Source organism: Schistocerca gregaria, chromosome 3 (assembly GCF_023897955.1).
Source record: "Schistocerca gregaria isolate iqSchGreg1 chromosome 3, iqSchGreg1.2, whole genome shotgun sequence".
Classification (NCBI taxonomy): domain Eukaryota; kingdom Metazoa; phylum Arthropoda; class Insecta; order Orthoptera; family Acrididae; genus Schistocerca; species Schistocerca gregaria.
In genome coordinates, this window is record NC_064922.1 from 571,283,870 (window position 1) to 571,296,676 (window position 12,807).

The 12,807-nt window shown below is 41.7% G+C and overlaps 1 protein-coding gene across 3 annotated transcripts in view; it reads right to left on the bottom strand.

The window, feature by feature from the left end:
- The window catches only part of LOC126354246 (potassium voltage-gated channel protein Shab), a 1,056,422-nt gene that overhangs the window by 859,386 nt on the left and 184,229 nt on the right, over positions 1-12,807 (bottom strand). The gene's annotated exons all lie outside the window — the stretch shown is intronic.

The window sequence follows — 12,807 nt, forward strand, 5'->3', positions numbered from 1 at the left end:
TTCCTTCGCCGTCCTTATCTGATGAGAGAGGGTGCTCCGTTTTTAACGACCTCGTCGTCGACACTGTATAAACGAAATTTTCGTTACTAACTTCTTATTTATAAGAGCTCTGATTTTACTGCCTTCATTTTCGACAGTTCAGAAGTGGCCGAAAGAATTTAATTAAATTTTTGTCAATGATTGTATAAGTGGCGATCAAAAAGATTTAGTTCAAAGATCGTATAGTTCAGAATAGGTATTCCAGTCAGGAAAAATCACCATAACACTGAAGCATTCACCCCTCCGACCAAGTCCACAACTGACAGCTCCACGTTCTCGTGCGACGGCAAGCACCAACACTTCAATGTCTTTTTTAAGGGACCAAAGACGTAATAACCACATAGGAGCGTTCAGGACTATAGGGAGGATGACCGAGTGTGTCCCACTTGAGTGGACTTTAACTTCTGCGATATGGGGACGTGTGCTATCATAAAGCAGCAGTAGCCCCTGTCGCATAAAACTTGGCGCACCATTCTGTAACAGTGGTCTTCACCCTCCCATGGATGTCTATCGGTATTTGTCCTTCGGCAGCCAAGGAAAAAATAATCAGCACGTAGGTCCTATTCGGATGCATTTGATAGTAATGTCGCCAAAGTTCACATTTTTGCATTTACCACAGTCACGTTCGAAAGACACGACTGTCACATTAATCCCTTGCCTACGAGTCGGTGTTTATGCACCCGCATGAGAGTAGCGCTGCGTGGCACATATGCTGCGGAAACTTTACTGCCCTTAACAATACAGCTGATGCCATAGGGGCCGGCCGGTGTGGCTGCGCGGTTCTAGGCGCTTCAGTCTGGAACCGCGTGACCGCTCCGGTCGCAGGTTCGAATCCTGCCTCGGGCATGGATGCGTGAGATGTTCTTAGGTTACTTTGGTTTAAGTAGTTCTAAGTTCTAGGGGACTGATGACCTGCGATGTTAAGTCCCATAGTGCTCAGAGCGATTTGAACAATTTGATACCATAGGCTATCAAAACAATTAACAGTAATTTTCAGCATGAATAGTCATGAAAGTTTAAACGACTAGTAACAATAATAATTTGTGAAAACGGATGTAGAAGGAAGTCTCGATATGCCTCCTATACATGAAAGTGCGCAGTTGTCATGTAACGATCTCTAACAGGGCACAATAACTGGTCTCCAAGACTACTACTGTCGTTGTGGTTATGTTGTGACTGTCACGTTGTGTCGTTTTGATGAGCACTGATCACGGTGTTGTGATAGGGAAGCATCAGTGGAACTAGTATACCGCGAAAAATCATATAAAGTAATTTGCAGGAACTGACTTGTTAAGATCACCTTCTTGTGATCAGTCGATCGCTCAAATCTACATGGATTTTTAATGAAAATGTTTAAGAAAGATCTTTATCAGAGCGAACGATCTGTAAGATATAATCTATTTGCACATGCGTATGGGTGCCTGTCTGTCAATGAAAATTCTGTGGGGTTCTATCCGTACATAAATTGTGAGAAAAAAAAACATACCATTAACTGAAGATAATATCTGTGACACTGAAGTCGAGAAACAACCAACAAGTATCACAGAAGTGTGAGTGTGGAGTAAAACCTCCCACGTGTAGAATTATAAGGGTTCGTACAGGGTGTTCAGCGAACGAATCCCTGATTTCAAAATTAAATATCTCGAAAACTAAAATCGATAGAGAAGTGCAACAAAAGGTATGTTTAATGTGTAAGCTGTAATCATTTTATGAAGAGGTTTCCAAATACTTCGAAAAGCTGCTAAGAGAAGGCGTTATACGCTATGCAGCTTGACAGTATCAGTGTCCTTAATTAAACTCGTCCTCTGCACGCAGTCGTTGCCGTTACACCACACTCTTTAATAAATGTCCACCACTCACAGTACGGAGGTGTCGAAATGAAATTTGTCATGACATCGTGTCGTGTCTCAACGAAATTGAATTCAGATGTCAGACAGCTCGTCCAACATGGGAGGATGGCTCCGGTAGACAGTGTCTTTCAATGTGTCCCACAAAAGATAGTCAAAAGAAGTCAGAATGAGCAGATTTTGATGCCAATTTATCCTGTACCAGTAAGTTTTGCAATAGTCCCACGCAATACTTCTATTCCCGGTGTATTCATCAAGAGAGCGAAATCCCTGTTAGGTGCAATGTGGACCGGCTCCATGTTAGATCAACCACTCGGTACCTGCTGCGAAAAACAGTTCCAAAATTACAACGCAACGTTCATCAGTGATCGTTACTCGCATGAGAAAATGCCCAATAATGCTTCTGCTAGAATTCGCAGCCAGAACAGTAACTTTGAAAGAATACAGAGGTTTCGCTTCACACTAATGGGTACGTCGACGATATTCTTACGCCCCATTTTGTCGCTCTTCATGACAAGCCATCCTCGGCTTGCCTTTCAGCACGATAATGGCCATCTGCACAAGGCGAGATTTTCTACTGCTGTCTTCGTGCTATCCAAACCCTACCTTGGCCAGCAAGATCACAGAATCTCTCCTGAATTGAGAATGTTCGGAGCATTATAGGCAGAGATCTCAAACCAGCTCGTGGTTTTTACAATCTAACACGATAGTTGGACAGAATTTTCTAAGATATCCCCCCAAGAGGACATAAAGCAACTCTGTCTATCAATGCCAACACCACTAACTTCTTGCCAAAGCCTAAGGTGGACCGACATGTTACTGACTTGCTCGATTTGTGAAGATCTTTCTCTTGAGTAAATCACTCAATTTTTTCTGAAACTGTAACCATTAGTTTGTCTGTGCTGTAAATACAATATCGATATATCGATTATTCTCTGAGAAAATTTCGAAGCATGATAGCGATAGTTTCTAGCGCGGTAAATCGATATGCCGATATCACACCGGAAATATCGAGTGCAGATTTTTTATTTTATACTACAATTTTCGAAGATGTCGAAATTGTAGTAGAACGTAAATTTACTTTCACTGGACGAATGGGTGTTATTTCTTGAGTTTTCATCACGTCCAGTCTTTCTGTTTGACTGTGTGGAGCAAATATAGATGGCACGAAAGAACAAGTCCGATTGTACTAGGGGGGATGGTGATGGGAGTGGAATAACAACAGCACACTAGTTCGGTAGTAGGAAAAGGGAGAGAAGGAAACGTAGTAGGTGAATATGGACTGGGGTAGGGAAATGAAAGAGGAAGCCGCCTGGTAGAATTTTGCACAGAGCACAACTTAATCATACGTAACACTTGGTTCAAGAATCACAAAAGAAGGCTGTATACATGGAAAAAGCCTGGAGATACTAAAAGGTATCAGATAGATTATATAATGGTAAGACAGAGATTTAGGAACCAGGTTTTAAATTGTAAGACATTTCCAGGAGCAGATGTGGACTCTGACCACAATCTATTGGTTATGACCAGTAGATTAAAACTGAAAAAACTGCAAAAAGGTGGAAATTTAAGGAGAAGGGACATGGATAAACTAAAAGAACCAGAGGTTGTACAGAGTTTCAGGGAGAGCATAAGGGAGCAATTGACAGGAATGGGGGAAAGAAATACAGTAGAAGAAGAATAGGTAGCTTTGAGGGATGAAGTAGTGACGGCAGCAGAGGATCAATAGGTAAAAAGACAAGGGCTAGTAGAAACACTTGGGTAACAGAAGAAATATTGAATTTAATTGATAAAAGGAGAAAATATAAAAATGCAGTAAATGAAGCAGGCAAAAAAGGAATACAAACGTCTCAAAAATGAGATCGACAGGAAGTGCAAAATGGCTAAGCAGGGATGGCTAGAGGACAAATGTAAGGACGTAGAGGCTTATCTCACTAGGGGTAACATAGATACTGCCTACAGGAAAACGAAAGAGACCTTTGGAGATAAGAGAACCACTTGTATGAACATCGAGAGCTCAGATGGAAACCCAGTTCTAGGCAAAGGAGGGAAAGCAGAAAGGTGGAAGGAGTATATAGAAGGTTTTAGAGGGTCTATACAAGGGCGATGTACTTGAGGACAATATTATGGAATTGGAAGAGGATGTAGATGAAATGGGAGATACGATACTGCGTGTAGAGTTTGACAGAGCACTGAAAGACCTGAGTCGAAACAAGGCCCCTGGAGTAGATAACATTCCATTGGAACTACTGACGGCCTCGGGAGAGCCAGTCCTGACAAAACTCTACCATCTGGTGAGCAAGATGTATGAGACCGGCGAAATACCCTCAGACTTCAAGAAGAATATAATAACTCCAATCCCAAAGAAAGCAGGTGTTGACAGATGTGAAAATTACCGAACTATAATTTTAATAAGCCACAGCTGCAAAATACTATCATGAATTCTTTACATACGAATGGAAAAACTAGTTGAAGCCGACCTCGGAGAAGATCAGTTTGGCTTCCGTAAAAATGTTGGAACGCGTGAAGCAATACTGACCTTACGACTTATCTTAGAAGAAAGATTAAGGAAAGGCAAACCTACGTTTCCAGCATTTGTAGACTTAGAGAAAGCTTTTCACAATATTGACTGGAATACTCTCTTTCAAATTCTAAAGGTGGCAGGGGTAAAATACAGGGAGCGAAGGGCTATTTACAATTTGTACAGAAACCAGATGGCAGTTATAAGAGTCGAGGGGCATGAAAGGGAAGCAGTGGTTGGGAAGGGAGTGAGACAGGGTTGTGGTCTCTCCCCGATGTTATTCAATCTGTATATTGAGCAAGCAGTAAAGGAAACAAAAGAAAAATTCGGAGTAGGTATTAAAATCCGTGGAGGGTAAATAAAAACTTTGAGGTTCGCCGATGACATTGTAATTCTGTCAGAGACAGCAAAGGACTTGGAAGTGCAGTTGAACGGAATGGATAGTGTCTTGAAAGGAGGATATAAAATGAACATCAACCAAATCAAAACGAGGATAATGGAATGTAGTCGAATTAAGTCGGGTGATGCTGAAGGAATTAGATTAGGAAATGAGACACTTAAAGGAGTTTTGCTATTTGGGAAGCAAAATAGCTGATGATGATCGAAGTAGAGAGGATATAAAATGTAGACTGGCAATGGCAAGGAAATCGTTTCTGAAGAAGAGAAATTTGTTAACATCGAGTATAGATTTAAGTGTCAGGAGCTCATTTCTGAAAGTATTTGTATGGATTGTAGCCTTGTATGGAAGTGTAATATGGACGATAAATAGTTTGGACAAGAAGAGAATAGAAGCTTTCGAAATGTGGTGCTACAGAAGAATGCTGAAGATTAAATGGGTAGAACACATAACTAATGAGGAAGTATTGAATAGGAATGGGGAGAAGAGTCGTTTGTGGCACAACTTGACTAGAAGAAGGGATCGGTTGGTAGGACATGTTCTGAGGCATCAAGGGATCACCAATTTCATATTGGAGGGCAGCGTGGAGGGTACAAATCGTAGAGGGAGACCAAGAGATAAAATACACCAAGCAGATTCAGAAGGATGTAGGTTGCAGTAGGTACTGGGAGATGAAGAAGCTTGCATAGGTTAGAGTAGCATGGAGAGCTGCATCAAATCAGTCTCGGAACTGAAGACCACAACAACAACAACAACAACAACAACAACTTACAAATTTTCAAGTTAAGTACTTTATAAAAGACATCGTATTTAGCCAGTGACTGTAACACTTTCTTTATATCATATTTGCAATTTCGGCCTTAGGCCATTATCAAGTGCAGATTTTTGTGGCTTTAAGTCATCTGAACTTAAGCCACAAAAATCAGCAGTTGATAATGGCCTAAGGCCGACACTGCAATCGTGAAATGAAGAAAGTGTTACAGTCACTGCCGTAATTATGATGTCTTTTATAAAGTTCTACACGAATGTGAATCCCTGGCATAAAGAGTTTCAAGTTAAATGTTTTTCTTTCGGTTCTTGCTCTAAGGGCGATAGGCAGGCTGCTAGCTTATTGACGCAAGTAATATTTAATAATAAATCAATACTTAGATATACAACTCTGATACCGGCACTATGTGTACAATGCGCTGCCGATGTTTTTATAGGGCAATTTGTCGATATTTTATCTTCGACATATCAATATTATTTGCCGATATATTTAGGACCGATAAAGACTTTTTTAACTATCGTATACCGGTTTCCCGATATTTTTTAAATATAACAACAGTCTTAGCCTGTACATGTATATCAACTCTACCGATTTCCGTCCTACTCGGATAAGTCCTGCGTGAAAGAGATTTTCACTCTGCAGCGGAGTGTGCGCTGATTTGAAACTTCCTGGCAGATTAAAACTGTGTGCCGGACCGACACTCGAACTCGGGGCCTTTGCCCAAGTTCGAGTCTCGGTCCGGCACACAGTTTTAATCTGCCAGGAAGTTTCAAGTCCTTCGTGGTACGTCTTTTTATTGCTTTTGATTTAGAGTGTAGAATAACAGAGAAAATAAGTACCGGAAGTAATGAACTGATAGGCTGCTGGTCGTATTGCAGCAGTCGTGATACATCTTCTGACGCATAGAGGAACGTAACTGAGTTCTTAGTAAGTGAGCCCACAATAGAGCAGGCGGAAATAGCGATTTCAGTTTCTTTGGTGAGTGGGAATCCAAATAGTTGTGCTCTTGAAGCGAGTACTCCAACCGACTGAGCGGAAGAGTCCGGCCGCGGCGACGCGTTCCAGAAAATGCGTCAGGGGGCGTGGCGGGTTCCTCCGGCAGCCGGCCGGCCAGTGTATTGACCCGGCGGGCCACCTGCGCGGTCCACGGCGGCCGGCGTGGCGGGCTGCGGGCTGCAATATTCAAGGCGCGACGCCAGACGTGCAGCCGTGCAGCCCCCCACACACGCTTCGTATTGACGCCTCGCGCGGGCCGGGGACGCCCCTCTCCACATTCGCACACCCCAGCGCGTAGGCCGCGCAGTCAGCTGAGGCTCCGGTACCTCGTTCCGGTCCGGTCTGGGAATGAATGCCCCATTCAGGCGGCAGGCGCGAGATCGATTCGCAGCGCTTGTCTCCCTCCGTTACGTTTCCAGAGTTACGTCCACCTCAAGCACCTTCAGCTGAGCTCAGCCGGATAGAAAACCTGTTAATACGCAGACTTTAATAATGTTATACAGAAGTGGTTTCAGCCGTCGGCACGCCGGACTAAGCAGCTAACGTTGACGTACACGCAGACTGGATATCCAACGTCACGAAACACAGTGCGGTCTACATGCGGCACTAGCTCAGTAGAGTGACACCGTGGTCTCCATTGGTAGTTACCGGTTTTATTTGCTTCGCAAACCATACAGTTTCTTCAAGGAAATGGACGCATGTAGAATTCCTTACTTGATCCCATGCTAGTCATGTAGTCTTTCGTACAAATAAATAGAAATATCAATACGTATGAAGGTGTAATAAGACAAAAATGAAAGAGATACGTCCACTCAGCAAGGATATCGGTTTATAAAAGTTCACCAAACGGAGCGAACTAACTCCTAACAGACAGCTCACTTATAATTGCGTAACATCAAATATTACAGAAATCAATTCGCAGGAAAGTCTCATAACCTTTTAGAAAATGGGAAAGAGAAAAAAAAAAATAGCGCACTCCAGGACGGACCCACTTCCTATCCCGCAATGTGGAACCTCAATCAACTCACTACGCTGTCCTTTACATTGCTTGTAGCGGTCTCAATTCTTATATTACAGCCGTCTAAAGGCTTTAATCGCCCCAATGTTACTAACTGATATGTAATTATAACAAATCCTAACGTGATGACTGGGTGTTGTGTGCTGTCCTTACGTTAGTTAGATTTAAGTAGTTCTAAGTTCTAGGGGACTGATGGCCATAAATGTTAAGTCCCATAGTGCTCAGAGCCATTTCTTTGAACAAATCCTAACGAGAACAATACGTTTACATGAATCACCGATAGTTCGTTGGCTTAAAATGGCTTACTCTCATAAATACGCAACTTATAACGCGAAAATAATCAAATACGAAAATTTTTTAACCGCCACTATGAAGTTTCTCGTCATTGTATCACAATAAATAGCACCAATAACGATTTCTTCTCCAGACAATCAATGTGCTTGTGCTTAAATGGTTCAAATTGCCCAAAGCACTATGGGGCTTAACATCTGAGGTCATCAGCTTCCTAGACGTAGAACTACTTAAACCTAACTAATGTAAAGACCTCACACACGTTCCTGCCCGAGGCAGGATTCGAACCTGCGACCGTAGCAGCAGCGCGGTTCCGGACTGAAGCGCCTAGAACCGCTCGGCCACACTCTTTGTGCTTAGAAACGGTACATATTCACAGAGTGTAACATATAACATAAAACTCACCGAATATGGGCTCCTACTGAACACGACAAGTACACTATGACGTCTTGCTTTCTGCTTGTGACGTAGGTAGCATTTTTGCTTCCTATTGGTTCTACTTCACTTGGCAGATTTCGAAATATAGCACAACTTATTCTGTGTTTCACGTGACGAAATGGCTCCTCAGTATGAGATAGCAGGAAGTGACGTCACAAAACTCGTAGAGCGCCACGTCAATTTTAGCTAACTCGTCTCGTGTGCCAACGGCTGTAATGTAAACTCGGGATACGGAGAGGACTGACACTGTCATTCTACGGTGTGTCCCAGACCTTTGGATCAAAATTACACGCTCTACATAAACCTACGCTGATTACTTTCCGAAAAAGCACCTATGGTCGCAAATTAATATTTCTGACAGTACGAGTTTTTCAATAAGCAATATGCATAGTGCTTTGTTTGCGCATTTCAGAACAAACGATTGCCGGCTGCATCAACATTGAGAACACTATCTAAAAAAATAGACAATCATGTGCAAAAGAGATATCTGGAGACAACATTTACAGAAAAAGAAAAATAGGACGACGTACTGCAAAGAAAAAAAAATACAAAAAAAAAACGGTAGAGTGTTGAAAGTCCTGAGTCAGTGTAAGTACCTGGAGTAGACAACATTGCACCAGAATTACTGAGATCCTTGGTGGAACATATGTACTATAATACTGCGCCACCTTGTTCGCGAGGTACGTGAGACAGGCCAAATACCCCGACTTAAATAAGAATGTAATACTTCTAATTACAGGGAACACGGGTGCAGAAAGGTGTCTAAACACCCGAAACAACGACGATCCTACTGTATACAGGCCGTAACGGGTGTAAGTGCACATATTATTATACCTGGTTCCTTAATATATACACACATCAGTGTATTGGCTGTTGTTTCTCTGTATCGAACAGCCTTCCCACAAACCCCTCAGTATACTACCTGGTGTTTTCTGCACGGCCGTAACTGCACCATAGAATTGACTGCAACGTTCGGTATAGACCAACCCCTTTATATTCCCATGTCCACACTTCAGCGTATGATATTCCACCCAGGGGGAAATAAGCGTCATTGACTTGCTCTTGCCACATGTACTTGGAGGTTCTAATTAACCTAAAAACATAGATCTTGTAGCAGCTATAATTATTAGTCTGTAAATGATGTAAATACGGATGTAACGTTGTTCAGAACATTGTCCTTAGCCACGAATGGAAATATCTGCATATTTACATCCTGTATCTTAGAACATAGACTATGGAAAGGCGAACCTACATTCATAGCAACTCTAGATTTAGAGGAAGAGTTTGACTAAGCCGTCGACAACACATTCTTCTAAACTTACTACAACGAACGACAAGTTATTTACAAATTGTGCCAAAAGCAGCCTACAATTATAATAGCCGAAAGACGTGAAAAGGAGGCAGAGAGGTGAATGAAACAGGTTGTAACTTGTTTTATTCAGTCTGGGCATTCGGGAAACACTAAAGGATGCAAAGATAAATTTGGATAGGGAAGTCAGCATCGCGGACAAAAAATAAAACTTTGATATTTGCTGATGTAATTTTGTTACAGGGCTTAGAAGAGCACATTAATAAAGTTGATTCTGTCTTGAAAAGGAGGCTTAAGACGAACACGAATAAAAGTAAAACAAGGGTATTGACATACAGTTGAATTAAATTAGGCGATGCTAAGAAAATTTGACTTGGAAATGAAAAGCTAGAACTAGACGATGCGTTTTGATATTTGACAGCAAAATACCCGACAATGGCCAAAGTAGAGATGATTTAAAAAGGCCGACTGTCAATAGCAAGGAAAGCGTTTGTGAAAAACATATATTTAACACTAAATTTAGATTTAAGTTTTAGGAAAGCTTCTCTAAAGTTATTTGAATGGCACGTTGCTCAGAAGTTGAACGTGGACGACAACCATTTCAGAAAAGAAGGGAACGGAAACTGTGGGAATGTGGTGCTACGAACAATGGTGAAGATTAGATGGGTAGATCGAATCGGGAGGCACAGGCTCCAGTTGGAAAAAAAGAAACGTATGAAAACTTGACTGTAATATTATCATCATTATTATTATTATTATCATTTTCATATGAACATTACTCATTGCTTCATGAATAGTAGATACATACCATTGACAAAGAGGGACTGTACAAATATGTAAAAATGGCTAAAAGGGAAAATTTAAAGCTTAAAAATACAAATTTAACACATGCTAAGTTTTCAGTCAAAGCGGTGCTGCAAGCACACTGTCGTCGATTTCCTGCAACGACCCATCTAAGCGCATATTTGGGCATACGAAGGCTGTGTGGAGGGGTTTGTTCTATGGCCCCACACTTTCCATATGAAGGATTTTCTGCCATTCCACATTGGAACAGTGATGTACTGAATATTACCCGTCCAGTGCGGATTCTGCTGGGGGTGAACCACTCCCTTCCACTATGGTCGAAATCAGCGACTGTCAAGTCCTCTATGATGTTAGGTTTCTGACATCTTGTCCCCATTGTGATCACCAATGATCTTCTGTAGCAAAGTCCGAAGTTGCGTTGCTTTTCTCACTGGGGGATTTCTTGATTTCAATCTTAATTCCGTGTACTCGTTGTAAGTTGGATAGAATCGGCGTGATTATGCAATGCTAGCTTTCTGAAACATTTCTGAAGCTGCGATTTTAAAGCAGCAAGACCTGTGATCTGAGAAGTGCTATGTTGCTCAGAACTAGTATCCAATGAGTGGGAGCTGTCCTAATTGTTCCTGTAAATAAACTCACGGTTTAGTTGAGTTGCACGCCAAAAATATATGTGTGGTAGCTATTGTAACTCCTTCGGAGTGTATTCTCAGACGAACGTGAACCTATTTATTGTTTAGACGGAAAGCTGAAACTTCTGCTTTATTAGGATTTGGTTGAAGTCACCATTTCATAAAATATTAATTCATTATTTGAAAGTCCTTTGTTTGGGCTAAGTTCTCGCTTTGTATGGCTATGGCTATATCATCTGTATACATGAACGTTCGTGATTTTTTGGTTAGGACATCAGACGTGTAGACGTTGAACACAAGATGGGTCAGAACGGAGCCTTGAAAAACGCGGTTTTGCAGGCTTCGGAATTTGGTTTCCTTACGCTTAACATTACTTGAAAAGTTCTGTCACTTATTTTTCATTCATAAGCTGTAGAAAATATTAACAGGAGACAAACTTGCAGAGACCGTGTCGTAGGCACTGGTTAGGTCAATGAAAGTAGCTGCCGTCTTAAGCTTCTCCTGAAAACCATTTTCGTTGTGAGTTGTCACGGATAGTACTTCGTCACAGCAATTTCTATGAAACTGAGTTGTACGATGGGTATGTACTTTCCAACGATAGGAAGGATTCTCGTGTACATTATCCCTTCCAATATCTTGTAAAATACGCTCCGTAGAGCATTTGGTCTGAAACATAGGATCGATTAATAGGACATCAGGCATCGGAGACTAGTGGTCCATAGCGACCATGGCATTTTGCTGTATTAGTCTAATTGTTGACACTCGCAACTAATGCGACAAGTATAAACTTCTGAAGAAGGGCACTAAGTGCCCGAAACTGGTAAATAAACCAAATTTCTCTTAAGTAATTGGCTGCTGATTATTTCGATGTATACAACTACAGTTGCTGAGGACAGATAAAATACTACAGTAAAATTATTCGCACCACAATGTTCCAATCTCAAAGCCGTACCCATTGACACGAGACATGGCGGTGTTTGTCCTTGTTGTTCGGCTGCAGCAATCGTTTATTAAACTTTCTTATCATCAGTTACTTGAGAGAACTAAATATTTCGCGACGGCACCGCTGTATAATACAATTTCATACATCTTGTCATATCACTTCAGGGTAAAATAGCGTGATTACGACTGTATTTCCTTTGTCAGGAGCAACCGACTCTTAAAACCGTTGCTTTGGTTGCCTTATACAGTTCATAGACAGCTCCTGATTGGTCGGTGATCACGTAAAGTTGTCGCAGATGGTCTCAACGTCTGCGCTAGTGCGCTACTGTGCCGCAGTAATGTAAACACTGCGACGGATGCCTCTACTTTTTCTCTGCATCGAGAACTCGCTTCCATACACCGCTAAGATTCTATCCGCTGTCACATTTGAAGTTCTTTTCGCATATTCTTATTTCTACAGCCTCCTTAGTTACAGAATGCCAGTATGTAAAAGCATGAGACAATACTTTCGTTCGGTCAAAAGGTATCTTTTGTACGTTCGTAAGGTTGTGCTCAGTCTGTTAGCCCTATTCGTTCTCCTACCTCCAAGCTACTCATATATCTAAGTTAATGACACAGATGGTTGACCGCATCGAAAAACATACCACAAACTCTCAGATGTTCATTGGGAAACTCAGATTATAGTTGATTCAAACGATATTTTAGTCAGCCTGGATGTGGTCTAGCGATTACAAAAGCTCCTGCGGAGGACTCATTGAAACGGTTGTTAGAGCATTTCCCTCGGAAAACCATGAAGTTATTCCGACA